Source organism: Xenopus laevis, chromosome 6L, assembly GCF_017654675.1.
Source record: "Xenopus laevis strain J_2021 chromosome 6L, Xenopus_laevis_v10.1, whole genome shotgun sequence".
Classification (NCBI taxonomy): Eukaryota; Metazoa; Chordata; class Amphibia; order Anura; family Pipidae; genus Xenopus; species Xenopus laevis.
The window spans coordinates 131,288,005-131,304,503 of NC_054381.1; the positions used below are offsets into that span (position 1 = coordinate 131,288,005).

The following is a 16,499-nucleotide window of genomic DNA, read 5'->3' on the forward strand; positions in this document are numbered from 1 at the left end:
GCCGCCTTGGCATTGGATCCAAACATGCCCCAGCGTCGTGCGCGCTGATGTCGCGTGACACGTTCAGCGGAAGTGCAGTGCGCGTGATGGCACTTCCACAGTCTTCCTGCGACCCCCTACCCCTCACCCCCTTAGTTCTATTACCGGATTTCCTATGGAAATCCGTGGCGGAGGGTGGGAAGGGTGTTTAAAAAAAGAAAACAAAACCAAAAAAAATAGGAACCACTCGGGGGCCTATATTATTTACTAAAATGTACTCATAATATTAATGAAAAAAGCTTGACCAAACTCCCATGCCTGATTTTAGTTTATTTAATAATAAAACAACTCGATTTAATTGGATCATGAAAAACGTAATAAAATCGAGCGAAAACTCGAATCGTAAAATTTTTCTGGCTTTTTTCCCGAATAGCTTGATTTTTTTGCACGGAAAGTTGGATTTTCTGGCTAAACCCAGCGCAGACCTTAATAACTTTAAATTTGGGATATGTACCTCTCCCATTGACTTTTCGGATTCTGGCTTTCTGCAGCATTGGGGTATAATAAAGCTCGTCAAATTCAAATTTTTTTTCCAGTTTTTGGCAAAAAAAGCTTGATCAGAAAAAAATTGAGGTTTGGTAAATAACCCCCTTAAACAAAAAGTTATAGGGGTAAAGCTTTAGGATCAGAGGCCATGAAAGTGTAATTAATGAGTATAAATCTGGTTTCAGAAAGGCGACTGTAAATGTAATGCAGTTTAAAACATGGGAGGGAATATATATCAATGCTACAGCTTTGGCAAGGTGCTCTCTATACAAAGCACAACTTACATGACACTTGCCTAATGCATATAGCTCCATTCTGGCTCAGCTTCATTCTATTTGAAAACAGGACAGGGTTTAAATACAAAAAACATGGGGTCTTATATAACCTAAGGACAGGAGCAACTCACATTACTCTTGGGCTCCACTTAGACAAAGTTTATAGTTATAGTTGGCTCGTGAACGTTTTTTTCACTCCAGACCAAAAATTAAAAAGTTCTGCATATTTCAGGTGCCATGCTTTTTATTTTTTGGAAAAACCGGCTCATGGAAAAAAAAACCTGCTGAGGAGGAAGCCAAGGTATTCAAAGGAAGAAACCACACAAAAGTTTAGGAACTATTGTGTGTTTGTTTAGCCTAATGCTCTTAAATCGGGCTCTAAGTATCTTTATGTAAGAGATCCAATGGGTGAATTAATTTGCTGGTTCAGAGTTTAGGAACTCTTGTGTATTTTTACTAGCCCAATGCTCGAGCCGGGAGTCTCAAGCAGGGTAGGCCTTTGCTACGTGACTGGGTTAAGGGGAGATGTAGTTGAGCTACAACTTAATTATGCTGTGACTAAATAAAAGGAACTGGACACCAGAAGGTTCTTGAACAAAATTAACACGTTTTATTTCTCTTAAAGCGCAACCCAGGGTTTCAATACTCACAATCCTTAAAGGAGAAGGAAAGCTACGGAGGCATTTTATTGCCAATAGATTAGCTGCAATAGTGCAAGCTAGAATGCTATATTTATTCTGTAGAATGTTTTACCATACCTGAGTAAAAAGCTCTAGAAACTCTCTGTTTGTTTAGAATAGGAGCTGCAGGATTAATGTGGTGTGACATCACTTCCTGCCTGAGTCTCTCCCTGCTCTGGGCTCAGATTACAGTAGAGAAGGGAGGGGGGAGGAAGAGGAGCAAACTGAGCATGCTCTTGCCCAGGGCAATGAGGTTTAAGCTGAAGGCAGGAAGTCTGATACAGAAGCCCATGTGTACACAATAGAAGGAAAGAAATGCAGTGTTTCTTTTGACAGGGGACTCAGAGCAGCACTACTTTGGGAGTTTACTGGTATATTTAGATGGACCTTTCTGATAAGGATTACTTCTTTTTTACCTTTCCTTCTCCTTTAAGGTATACACATAGCTGTACATGTCAGGTAACATTACAGCAATTTAGAGACTGCACCTTGTGTTACCCCTGTGGAGTTAGTGTACCTGATTGATAGATACACCCTCAGGATCTCTGTACCGTGACCTGGATTCCCACACGTTGGATCAGTGAAATCACTAAACCTAAATCCCTATTAGGCTGTAATCCCTACACTTCAGGTCAGTCTTGCCTGAGGGGAGAGCTACCCCTTGCTATACCTCCTAGTCGGAGCACTTGCTATATACGTAATTCTGTCTCTTTGCCCACTGCCCAACACTAAACTATACATGAGCCTCTGGGCCAATGATACACATTATGCTAATAGTGCAAACTGAATACATTCCCTTTTGCCCTGCAACATGGAACACGGGGATTTAAAGGAGAAGTAAAACCTAACTAAAGAAGTAGGGCAGAAATGTTATACATTATGTTTTAGGCTTCTATACCAGCCCAAGGCAACCACAGCCCTTTAGCAGTAAAGATCTGTGTCTCCAAAGATGCCCTTGTAGCTCCCTATCTTCTTTTCTGCTGATTCACTGCACATGTTCTGTGTTGTTGTCGGTTACTGATCTTAGGGGCTGAAGCACAATATACACCTACATATATAATATAAATGTCAAAATATTAGGCTGATTGGTAAATAATTTAGATTATTGGTACTCAGCAGCTGAAAAACCAGCACAATTAGCATCAGCATTTTATAATCAGCCCTGTATCATCAGCTTACATGACAAACCTCATTTCTGCTTGATGATTTGACTATCCTTAAGCTTAGCTTCTCAACAGCTGCTCAAAGCCCACTGAGCATGTACATGTCCAGGCCCGGAATTGTGGAAAGGCCACCAAGGCCCAAACCTAGGGCAGCAGGATTTTAGGGGGCGGCATGCTGCCCAACCACACCCACATTGCTTCCGAAACACTGGGGATGCGCAGGAGATACAATCGTTTTTTACATTTCCTGTGTGCCAATCTCCATTGCTCCGGTCCTGATGATGAAAAGGTTGAGCAAATAAAAGGGAGGGGCGTCAAACTGTAGCGGGCCTAGGGGTGCCTGCTATGTAAATCCGGCCCTGTGCATATCGCAGGCACTCCTAACAAAATCCAAGATGGGAAACCCCTGTGAAGACTTTGAAGGTCTGAATCATTACTACTAGAGATGCTGAACATTTAGGCTGGTTCAATAAGTTCAGTTCTTAAAATATGGCATTTCTCATTTCTAGCCATATTCATTTTTAGGGTTTTGTTCTCCTTTGTCATTAACCCTATGGGTCTCTTACAGAAATGTGAACTCCCACCAAATCACGTAAATACCAATGGCATTTAGGGTCATTTGGACTACATACATATGATGGTTTATTAAAGACAAATAACTTACTTACAGAACATTACAATCAAAAAATAATTTTCCACATTCACTTAAGAGTTATTTTAGCCTTGAAAGAAAAAATATACTATTATTTTATTACACTCGAGACCTGAAATTAATGACATTGGGCAAAGTCTAAAGGGGCCCCTATGAACACACACATGTTGCGGTGCTATAAATTAGACACAATGGAGGGTAATTGATGAAGCAATTCATTAGGGTACTTCTTTACTTCCTCATTCCTCATGCGAATGCCTCCATGCTACCTCAGTTCATGAATGGCTGTAACACTTCTCCTGTTGACACTGGGGAACCCTGACACCCTAGTCCTTGCAGGATCTCCAGGGTTTCGAGAGAGGGTTGGATCAATAAGCACACCAGACTGGCACCCAGTGAATTGGATACAAACGCCATTTGCACCTTCAGAAAATGCCACAACCCCTATTCTGAAAATGCAAGAAGCCACTTTTTGAAACTGATTGCATCAAAATGCGTGCGCATTTTTTAGGGTGCAATTGTGGTGGACAAAACTCAGAATGTGGAAATTGCACTCTGCCCACTGCACTTGCGTTCATAACTGACCCATTAAGAGTTTCTGGTATGAAAAATGGTGTAAAATGTGTCAGCTCCCATTGCTGGTCTCTACTTCCATTCAAGTTATCCCCTCTTTGCACACCAGAAATATACATAAAACCAACCATTTGCAGAAATATAAATTTCAATGCTGTTTTTATACATTTGCATGCATTTATATAAATATGCCACTTTGCAGGAAACAATTTTGTGGAACATAAACTGGCATTTTCCAGACGTAGAAAAATGAGTGTATAATGCCATCTGGTGGAAATATGAAGCGTTACAGGTTTGTACAGATATTCAAAATTGTTCATGTACAGTAATTATATAATATATGTAAAGTATGAATATTTCCTTTAAATATATCTAATAGATGCTATGAACACAGGAAGTGCTTCTCTATTCATGGCTACACTCAATGGCAACAGACCGTCCAGCAGCTCTCCATCCATACAGAAATATAAACAGATGTGGTGTTGTGTGTAGCCAATAGTTGCATTTAGTAGTAACACACTGATTGTACTGATCAGGTTGGTGCAGATATTACCCTTTCACTCCTACCCTTCTTTTGAATTCCACAGGGCAAAATATGCCTACATAATATGTATTCCATATATATAGAAGCTTTTATGCAGGACAAACATAGAAAAAAAGCTGCCTGTAAAGGGGAAGTTTGCTTAAAAATTAACTTTTATTGGTCAATTTTCTGAAGGTCAAAAAAGCATGACATATATTAACAAGCAGTCTATCTCTGATTTTCCTTTCTCTCTTATCACTATCTATCAATTGTTCCATTCTCTCTAATCTATCTGTTATATATATATATATATATATATATATATATATATATATATATATATATATATATATATATATATATAACCATCTATCATCTATCTAATCTATTATCTATCTATCTGTCTGTCTGTTCTTCCTTCCGTCTATCTATCTATCTATCTATCTATCTATCTATCTATCTATCATCTGTCTTTCTTTCTCTTTTCTATGTGAGCCCCATTTGGTGACTTATTTTGTGAGGTATTTAATTGTCCTTCACGTATATCAGCACCATAAAGTATTAAGGATAATGCCTGGAATGGTATTTGCAACTGCAATATAAAACAAGCTATAAACATTTTACTGACATTTTAGCATAGTGTAAGATTTATGGAGCCACATGTCCTATATTTATGCTGGCAGCCTTGAAGCTGTCTATTTAAGCAAGCATTCAATCCCATGCTGTTCTTTATCTGAGATTTACTGTGCTCTATAGAAAGGAGAATATTAAGTGAGGATTGTAGTAAAGTCACTGCTCGCTCAAGCTTACACTTTCTCCATGTTGCTTGTTCAGCCATGTTATAGGGCTCAGCGAGAGGCTTAGCACTTATTGGAATATTGATTCTGCAGTTCCAATGCCAGGGGATCAACTGTCTGCTTCACCATTCTAAAATCTTTATAAGTATTGGCCATGCGGTTGCAGAAGGGAGGGCAGGTGCTAGCATTTGGTGCAAGTAGGCTTCCGAAGTAAATGGTATTATAGGGATAATATAGAATCTGATGCACATTACTGGGATAAACATGTGTAACCCTTTCATGACACCTCTGGCAGAACTGAGTTACACTGAATTCTGTTTTCATATAGGTGAAAGATACCAGAAACTGGACAGCTTGCAGTAGTAAGCAAGGATTACTTTATACAAAACGTAAGAAATAGAGATTGGGCTTCTAAAACACAATGCACTCCTGCATTGGGGACAAGTGGGGACCTCCCTATCTCACTGTCACTCTGTCTCTGTAACGGTCTCTTTTGATAACACAGTCACCAACTCTGGAAGGCATTGATAACCATACAGTTTAGTTCAAATGAATTGGCCCTTCCCAAGAGCTCTTATTTCCCCAGGTAGCACAACCTTTCTCAAAGTACCTCAAACTTGGCCACATAGCAGGTACATTATACGACCTGTCCTCACACAGGGCCCCACATTTGTAGCCTGGATAATAGCCTCCCTTGGGTGGCTCACTTACTCACTCTCATAGGCAGTCACACTGGAGATTACAGGCAGCTCTGCCGCAGGGACAATCTCAACAGTGGCACTGGTTACCTCCCGAGTCTCTGGCAGGGAACAGGATGGGCTCTTTCTGTACTTCTAGGACTCCTGAACTCTCCTCCAGACCTAGCTCCACACCAAATTAAACAGCCGCCTGTCTGAACTCATGGACATTCTCTCACTCTCTGGTTCTGGCTGGATGCTGCAGCAGGGGCTATTTTATTAGCTCTCCTAGCCCACACTGTGGATATGGCTCCAAAACTAGCCTCTTCTTAGATTCTTCTCTTTTTCCCAGATGTCCTCTGGGGCTTCCAGCCAGTCAGTCACTCCTCTGCCTGTTGTTGGACTTGATGATGTCACAGGCAGAACAGGGGGAAGGCCTGTCTGATACCTTACACGTGTTATTGTTATTTTTTATATAGGGATGACTTATTCTACAGCACTTCCCTGCCTCGGGGGAGTTTATAATTTAAGGGCCCAAAACCTTTATTATAGTACTATAGTAAATTTTATCAGAAGACAGTTAAACTTCTTGTATGTTTTTAGAGTGTGGGAGAAAACACTCACATGCAAAGGGAGGTCATACCAGGTAGGTTTGACATCTTTTCAGATTTAATTTACTGGCCAGCAGGCGTAGGTGACAATGGGGGAGGTCCATGATGTCAAACGGACAAGATGATGAAAGTGGGCAGGGCCAATACGACACTGATTCATTGGGGAAAAGACAAGTAAGCATGAAGGTAAGCTTCCACTAGATTTTGGGCAGATCAGGGGCGGGGCATGGGCTGAATTTAAGTGTAATACAAATTTACTGGCTACTACATTGCCAGTGAATTTGTAATACCGGCTGGCAATCTGCGGTTTTTAGCCAGTGCCAAAGGGGCTGCTGTCGCCACAGACAGTAACTATCTATTGGGCTGGTGGGGTGCTGTTTGGGCCTCTGTGTACCAGAAATGCCAGGGCCTATTTTGAATTTCAGTCCAGACCTGCCAGGGCACATGTACCAATTGTACACCATTCATTAAAGGTACTTGTGTCCACAGATTCCTTGCACTTCTGTAAGTTTACAGCCAGCATATTTGTCCCACCCTCTGTTCACAAGCGTGCCTATTGACGCACAGTTGACAATAGTATTCCCGCTGTGGGCAGCAGACTTGTCCCTGAAGTACCAGGTACAGATGCCATTTTGATGACAAGCTCCAGAGATAATGCCATCTCAAATTTTCTGTAAAATTGCATCCAAGAGATGTATGTTTCAACGCATCAGACACAATTGTGTCTGACGCTTCAAGTTGGCTGGAATTCCAGAGTTTCCTATTAAGGTTGCATCTTTTGGTGCAGAAGACTTATTACTAATGATGGCCAAATCTGACCTTTTTCACTTCGCCAAAAATTTGTGACATGGTGAAAATTTGCTGAAAAAAGTCAATGGCGACAAAATGTTTATTGACACGTAACAAATCCTTTTTGTCATGCAATGATTTTTTTTCATTTTCACGGCAAACTTGGTGAAAAATTTTGCTCATCACTACAAGTAACCAGTAAATCACACCATAAGACTGAGCGGCAGCAATGATGAAATCCCAGGTCTGACAAACTTTAGTCACTATTTAAACGGATCAAAATGGCCCCATGCTACCATCTGGTGTCTGGAACATGTAACAACAAACACAATATGTTATCCAGAATGCTCAGGACCTGGGGTTTTCCGAATAATGGATCTTTCCATAATTTAGATCTCTATAACTTAGGTCCACTAAAAATAATTTAAACATTAATTAAACTCAACAGGCTTGTTTTGCCTCCAATAGGGATTGATCACAGTATATCTTAGTTAGGATCAAGTTTAATTATTACAGAGAAAAAAGGAAATAAGTTTAAAAAATTTAAATTATTAAATTAAAATTGAGTCTATGGGAGATGGTCTTCATGCAGTTTGGAGCTTTTTGAATAATGGGTTTTATACCCATACTGTATATAACAAATTATACAAGTATGGGACCTGTTATCCAGAATGCTCGGGACCTGGGTTTTTTTTTCGGATAACAGATCTTTCCGTAATTTGGATCTTCTTGCCTTAAGTCTACTAGAAATTCATGTAAACATTAAATAAACGCAACAGGCTGGTTTTGCTTCCAATAAGGATTAATTATATCTTAGTTGGGATCAAGTATACGGTACTGTTTTATTATTACAGAGAAAAAGGAAATCATTTTTAAAAATTTTGATTATTTGGATAAAATGGAGTCTATGGGAGACAGCCATTCCATAATTCGGAGCTTTCTGGATATTGGGTTTCCGGATAAGGCATCCTATACCTGTATTAACATTTACACCTCCTACCACTGAACAGCAATATCCAAGTTGCTTACTATGTTCCCCTGCGTCATTAGGCATAGCTGCGCTCTAATTTTCTAATGGAAGTCATGACTGAGGGTCTCTGAGCTAAACAACACTGAAGAGCACATTTTGATGCAACTGTGCTTGCAGCTGTAAACAACCCCAATAGTGTACGTGCCCTCTAATAAATGACTATTATTGCCTCTAGATATTTTGTACAAACAAAAATCTCATCATGGTTTTGACTAGAATTTACCTGTAAAGACAGTCTCAGTAATACACCCATGTTTACCTCTCTTTATAGTCCATTTTAAGTATGATAAACTTACTGAAACCAGTATTGGCCCATTCTCTAATAAACGTGAATTTCTAACAGAGGCTGCATATTTAGATACATACTGACATATACAAAATTCGGGGGGTTGTGGAAGCACTCTAAAGGCTAAATTAAAGTATATTTAAGTATAATGGAAGTGCTACTTACAATGCACTTCCCTGGTCCCCTGTCTCATAAGTAATTCAGTAGATATGCAAGTGCATGTGTTTACAAAACAGGGGTTTTTAGTTACAAAGTTATGATCATAAATTTGAAAAACCACCATACCACGTCAAGGTAAACCCCATATGGCGGTCCCTAACTTGTTTGCCTCAGGTCATAGTATAAAAAGACTTAGTTTACCTTGACGTGGTATGGTGGCTTTTCAACTTTATGATCATAACTTTGTAACTAAAAACCCGTTTTGTAAACACATGCACTTGCATTTATACTGAATTACTTATGAGACAGGCGACCAGGGAAGTACATTGTAAGTAGCACTTCCATTATACTTAAATATACTTTAATTTAGCCTTTAGAGTGCTTCCACAACCCCCCACCCCCTGAATTTTGTACATACTGACATATTCCTATAAAAAATACATAGCAGGGTGTCAGAATTACAGGAAAGGTCTAGGCTCTAGTAGTTTTTGGGCAAAGATAGTGTGCACTGCCCTAGTCCTTTTTTCAGTGAAGTGGATGAGCTATACATTTGTTGGGAATAGAAGCAGGATATTAGCAGTACCAGCTGTTGCTATTTATTGGGAATAAATTAGTAAAGTCGTTGTTCACCTCCACATAGGGTTGCCACCTTTTATAAAAATTTTAACCGGCTGCTGGGGGGGCGGGGCCTCAAATGGGTGGGATGTGACGTCAAAAGGGACGGGGTGTGACTTCAAAAGGGGCAGGGCCACACAATGGAGACCCGCGGATGCTAGAAGAGGCAAAAGAAAAGGTAAGTTGCAGGGGATTGGGGGCAGGCCGAGGGCTCCTTTTGATCGTATTACAAATTTACCGGCAGCTACATTGCCGGCCGGGTGGCAACCCAACCTCCACTTTAAATTGACATACAATGACATAGTCATCAATATTCTGAGACCATTTGCAATTGCTTTTTATTTATTTTCAGTTAACTTGTTGTTCATCAGCTCTCCAGTTTGGAATTTCAGCAGCTGGTTCACCTTAGCAACCAAGCAGTGGTTTGACTGAGAGACTGGAATATGAACAGGAATGGGGCTGAATAGAAAGATAAGGAATAAAAGTAATAATACAGGTAAAGGACCCCTTATCCGGAAACCCGATATCCAGAAAGCTCCGAATTACGGAATGGATGTCTCCCATAGACTCCATTTTATCCAAATAATCCACATTTTTAAAAATGATTTCCTTTTTCTCTATAATAATAAATCAGTAGCTTGTACTTGATCCCAACTAATATATAATTAATCCTTATTGGAAGCAAAACCAGCCTATTGGGTTTATTTAATGTTTAAATGAATTTCTAGTAGACTTAAGGCATGAAGACCCAAATTACAGAAAGATCCGTTATCTGGAAAACCCCAGGTCCCGAGCATTCTGGATAACAGGTCCCATACCTGTAATAATAAAACATTTGTGTAGCCTTACAGAGCAGTAGTTTTTTTGGTTGAAGGCCAATTGCAAAGTTGCTAGGAATTGGACATTGTATAGCATACTAATTTACACAGCTTTTTACACAGTTTTTTCATCAAATTTTGAATACAGCATATTAAATAGGCCCCTAAATGGACACTATGGTTCTATTAAGCAGAGGTGCCTTGACTCCTGGGAAATGGGAAAGGAGCAGGAAACCAGAGGGATTGTGGGTGCATGACAGGCATTGGCAGATACGTGGATAGGAAGTGAGGTCAGAGGAAGAGTTAAATCATTGGCCAAAGGAAGTAAAGGTCTATGTGGGCAGCCATGTTGCATATCTTCTGTCTCTACCACTGGTAGAAACATAGAGGGCTCTGTGCTGCGCAGTAGTATTTCTTTTCAGTTCCTGTTCTACTGTATGTTTCTCTCTCTTGTACAGCTGAGTCGCACCTTGTAATCGGGGATAAGATGTTCCCTGCTTGATAAAACTTATAGAAGGTTGCTGATAATATGCTACTGGTTTCTGGAGCCACTTTACAGAAGCCTTAACATTGAAGGGATGAATGCAACACTACCTGCTCTTGGAGCAGTTATGAGATTGGGGAGTGTCTGTGGGGGTTAGGGTTTCAGCTAACAGAGAAATTTTTGTTGTGGAGTGAGAGGCTAGGCCTCAGTGTTATCACATGGAGACTAATGGTGAGTGGTGAACTACTTGGGCGAAGCTCCCAGGCAGAGCCGGGCCAACCCGGCCAGGCACCCTAGGCAACCTGGCCGGCCATGGTGCCGGCTTAGTGCATGCTCAATCGTGCATGCGCGAAACTATGCTCCAGCGCGCATACGCGCAAGCGAATTTAAACGGAAATTACCAGCTGCAGTCAGGGAGACACAGGACCAGACATGGGGTAGGCGACAGAGCAGGTACGTGCCTGGCGCCCCCTCAGCTTTTCGCCCTAGGCACGTGCCTACCCCTAGTTCCGGCCCTGCTCCCAGGAGGGTGGTGATTAAAGGGGTTGTTCACCTTTAAAGGAGAAGGAAAGCTACAGAGGCATTTTGATTGTCAATAGATTAGCTGCAATAGTGCAAGCTAGAATGCTTTATTTATTCTGTAGAATGTTTTACCATACCTGAGTAAAAAGCTCTGGAACTCTTTGTTTGTTTAGAATAGCAGCTGCAGTATTAGCTTAGTGTGACATCACTTCCTACCTAAGTCTCTCCCTGCTCACTAATAGCTCTGGCTCAGATTACAGCAGAGAAGGGAGGGGGGGGGAGAAGCAAACTGAGCATGCTCACGCCCGGGGCAAGGAGGTTTAAGCTGAAGACAGGAAGTCTGATACAGAAGCCCATGAGTACACAATAGAAGGAAAGAAATGCAGTGTTTCTTTTGCCAGAGGACTCAGAGCAGCACTACTTTAAGGGTTTACTGGTATATTTAGGTGGACCTTTCTGATAAGGCTTAGTTAGTTTTAACATTTCCTTCTCCTTTAAATACATTTTGGTATGACGGTTAGTAATATTTTAAGACAATTTGCAATTGGTCTTTTTCTAAAAATATTTAGAGTTTTTTTTTAAATTATTTAGCTTTTTGTTCAGCTGCTCTTTGTTCAGCAGCTATCTGGTTGCTAGGGTCCAAATTACCCTAGCAACCAGGAAGTGATTTGAATGAGACACCGGAATATGAATAGAGAATACACATTTGTATTGGCTGGATACTCCACAGCATAAGACTAAATTGAAACAATATACATCCTCCCAGATCCACCTGTTAATTGATCCCTTTTCTCCAATTTATATAAAGCCTACGTATGAATACATATACGGTACATTACACAAAAAGGAAACCCTGCAGCAACATCTCTTGACACTGTAGATTGTAGCCAATGATGGGCTGTAATAATATCTGATTTAGAATAACCCAAGGTTATTTTTACTAACTTACTCTTTACTTAATAATATATCTGTGTATAAGGTATATATTCTATGCCTTGCGCATACAAGCAATTTACTCATAGAACCAAAAAGCCGTTTTGCAGAAGTTTTCATTGCAAGGTAGGGTGTGTTGTGCAAACAAAAAAGGCACCAAGAGATAGTTGCTATGGACACCTAATACCTTTTTTTAACAATACATCAAAGCTTAAAAGCTGCTATCACAAAAGTTTGAATTGCAAAAGTTTTATTGCACATAGCATAAATAAGATCATAAAAGGTAATAAACTTGGTGTGTTTCAAAATGATTTCCTTGCAATTTATTATTTTGGGTTTGAAGCCTGTTATATACAGTTAGCCAAGTAAAATATATGGGCGAGTGCAGGCGCATCGCTAGCACAGAGAGCGAAATTGCACTCTCTTAAAGTTACAGGAGCAGCTTTTTGCCGCCCCTGGTAACTTCTGGGCAGCTGCCGCCTGAGGCACAACTCACCTTGCCTCATGGCAGAAACGCCCCTGCTTGTATGCAATTCATCAAAGCAGGCTGAACAGGTTCATTGACTTTAGAATCAAGGTGCAAGCACCTTTGTGATAGTTTTATGTTACAGATGTCAACCTCCACTGGAGATTTTGCAGTTCAACAAAACACATCCTATGAGTCGGATGTAGTTGCATGTGTAAACTAAATGGAATATTTTCCATCCGACGTGACACAACTGTCAGATGGGAACCCTGCATGCTGCGTCTTCATCCGACGAGATAAAATCTGATTGTGTCTGACCAACTTGTTTTTCTCTTTAAAATAAATTAAACGCGCATGTAGATGCATGAACAAACACCTTCTGACACCTTCTGTTCCGAATTTACATGCAAGCTATAGGGGCTAACTTTTTGGCTAACTAACTATAATAGAAACATTTTAATATATATCACAGCCCAGTTTCTTTAAAATGGGTTTGGCAATGCCCATTCTGCCCAGACCATGACATTGGTTGAGTTGCCAGCTCTGTTAAGCATACAAGATTTGTCTAGCATCTTAACACTTTGCACTTGTTCCTATGAGTTAGCCTTAATGGATGCCAAAGTAGTGGCCAGTCATAGGTCTTCTTTTAAGCTGCTAGGTGCGCTCAATTTTAATAACTTCAGTTATTCCTAGTCCTCACTATCTCATCACAGATCACTTGACAATACAATACAGCCATGGTATTTAATTATACCATTTAATTATAGCTCAAAATGTAGACTGTTTTGGCATAACATCAAACACCCACTTCCACTGTCTGTCCATTTATTAGAAACTGTCCCAACTGTCAGATTTGATAAATGGCAAAACTGATTGAACTGCCTGCAATTCACTCTGGATTCCCCAATTCAATCTATAATTAAATATATGTATATATATCTGCCATTGAATACATTTAAACATTAGTTGTGTAATTTTCTTTCCTAATAGAGGGACAGATGTCACTGTATTGTATAAAAAGGTAAAAAAAAAAATATGTTCCTGTGCCCTACCTAAGCATCGTTATCACCTCAGGAGTTTTAAACTCCACGTTTCATTGCAGCCCAGAAAAATGGCGCCAAAGTCTCCTAGGGTTGTTATTCTGATCATCCCATGTGTGTTTCTGTGTGCAGGCCGTATTTGGGACAGTATATATATATATATATATATATATATATATATATATATATATATAAATAAATAAAATATGCTTATGTTAACCATGTACATGTGTTTTTTTGTAGTAAGTGCCTCTAATTTGCCATTTATAATTCATTCAGTACATATGGTAACTTAAGTCTACTTTAACATGTATTTATTTGAGGCACAGCCTTTCCTAAGGATAAAAGCTATTGCTATAAGTGCAAACCTTACCTTGCTAAAGGACTTACTGGCTTGGTATGCAATAAATCACATGTAAACACCAGTAAAAGTGCTATAAATCGCATACTTTTGCATGAAAATAAGCAATTTTTTCACTCCCCTCCCTTTGTGTGCGAGACAAGAAAAGCTTTCTCCAGTAAAACTACTATAACAAACTGGTAGCTTTCGGTTTTCAGTCTGGTTTACTACAGTAGTTACTGTTTAACATCCCCACCCACGTTTTTAGTTTGTTTAGTAAATCGATCTGATGGAAGGCAGCCTTGTCGTCATTGAGCAAAGCTAATATTCTACAGCATATGGCGGAGACTGCTCCAGTGAATTAAAAAATATAGAGATCCTGACTAGGAAAAGTTGTCCCCTGAAACGACGGACTTGAATTTTGGACATCAGAGGAATGAAGCTGTGGTGATCTCTCATTACGGGATCAGAGCTACGAGGGTAAGTGCCATACAAGCAGTAGTATTGTTGTGTGTAGAGACCAAGTCAAATGTATGTGTTGTAAAATTGTTCTATTTGTGGAGGGGAAAAGAAAATGCTGTGGTTAATGTATCTAAACAAGTGCTTTCCAAGAACAGTTTCTGGCAGTTCTATTTTCCGGGGGGTCATGTGACTCCCTGTCACTGAGCCGTGTATTTCAGATTTCAGTCTGGTAGATTCGTTATGTGTAGTATGAGACGTGGGGAGGGGATTGTTGATAGTGTTATTTATTGTCATGAACTTACACCTTACATTGCATCTGCTAAATGAAACAATGGCAGATATATTCCGTGATATCATTTATATTAGAAATATTACAGGTATATTGTTATTTTATCATGCAGCGAGTTTGTTAAAATATGTAAAAAATAAACACACAATGGCTGTGAAATACGTATTGCCAGGGAGAAGCCCAGTTTTCCCAAAAGTATTAGTGAGACAGTGTCTCTAAATCTCCATTGATTTTACTGCTGTGCAATATCGTATATCGCAGCTTATAAGACTTCACAGGAACTTTGTTTGTATATACAGGTATGGGATCCATTAACTGGAAACCTGTTATCCAAAAATCTCAGAATTATGGAAAGGCTGTCTCCCATAGACTTCATTTTATCCAAATAATCCAGATTTTTAAACATGATTTCCTTTTTCTCTGTAATAATAATACATTACCCTGTACAAGATCCAGATTAAGACATAACCAGTCCATTGGGTTTATTTAACGTTTATATGATATTCTCCTAGACTTTAGGTATGAAGATCCAAATTACAGAAATATTTATTTTATACTGAAAACCTAAGGTCCCCAGCATTCTGGAAAACAGGTCCCAGACCTGTATAAAACATTAATTTGATTTACCTTGTGTAATAAGCCACACAAATGATTCATCAGAATTTTTGAAAAACTGTATAGTATATAATTATAAGGATAAAATACATTTGTTTAGTAAAAACTAATTTGGGGCCTTTTTTTGAAGGGCCACAAAATTGTGCCATATGCACTAAACTGCAGCCCTTAATGTCCCCTGGCTGTCACTGCTTACACAAGGCTCTCACAAGGCAGATTTTGCTGGTATGTCCATTTCATGGTTGAAATCTGCCCCTATATGCAGTACCAGACCAATCTCATGTATTTTCGTCAATGCACACAAGTGGCTGGCTGGGTCCACTTTATCTCCTCTGCCATTGGATGCAGGTGGGTACAATCATGTAGCATAAATTGAACCAATTAGGTTTCTCAAACACATAAAATTCTTGTGAGAGCTCTTTAAGCGCCATGCAAAAAACATTTGCGCCTACAACTTCCTACAGTGTATTTGGGATTAAATGTTCAGTTCAGGGTATAGAGGGCAATATCACACTTATCATTCATCATAATCAAGGAGGCATAATAAGTACAACCTACAAGGCTCCCTAGCACTCTGCATCCCATGGTTTTCCTGGCTTTTTAATGATTTGCAAGCTAGTGGCGTGCCCAGGGCGGAACAGCACATGCCTGCTATGTCGCCTACTCCTTGTCCGGTCTCCTCTCTTCCCGTCTTCTTGCGTTTCCGCGCACACCGATTGGCTCTTCTGCACATGCGTGCCTGTGGCAACTTGCACGCGTGTGCGCTCAGCCGCCACCGCGGACAGCCAGGTTGTGTATGGCCTGGCCCAGCTCTGGCATGCCAACTGTTGTGCACAGGTTGTATCACAAATAGTGAGAGGGGCAAACTTTGTTGCCTTTCAGGGGACTAAGGGGCAAATTTACTAAAGGGCGAAGTGACGTCATTTAAGCACTTCGCCGATTTACTAACGGGCGCTGGTGTAATTACGCTAGCGAAGGAGATAGACTCTGGCGCATGTTCTCACTCTAACGCCAGGAGAATTTTCGCTTTGGCGAAACAGCTTTACTACACAAATTCACTAAGTTACCTCTATCGCCAGACTTGCCTTCGCCACCTTAGACCAGGCGAAGTGCAATAGAGTAGATAGGACTTGGTCCAAAAAGTTGAAATTTTTTCTAAGTCCCAAAAAACGCTA

General features: G+C 40.1%; 1 protein-coding gene across 1 annotated transcript in view; it reads left to right on the forward strand.

Annotated features, from left to right (window-relative positions):
- Positions 1–14,250: 14,250 nt before the first annotated feature.
- The window catches only part of LOC108719302 (hepatocyte nuclear factor 4-gamma), a 46,544-nt gene continuing 44,295 nt past the window's right edge, over positions 14,251–16,499 (forward strand). The window contains exon 1 of the mRNA XM_018268084.2: positions 14,251–14,438. The gene's annotated coding sequence lies outside the window, so the exon portion shown is untranslated. The remainder of the gene's footprint in view (positions 14,439–16,499) is intronic.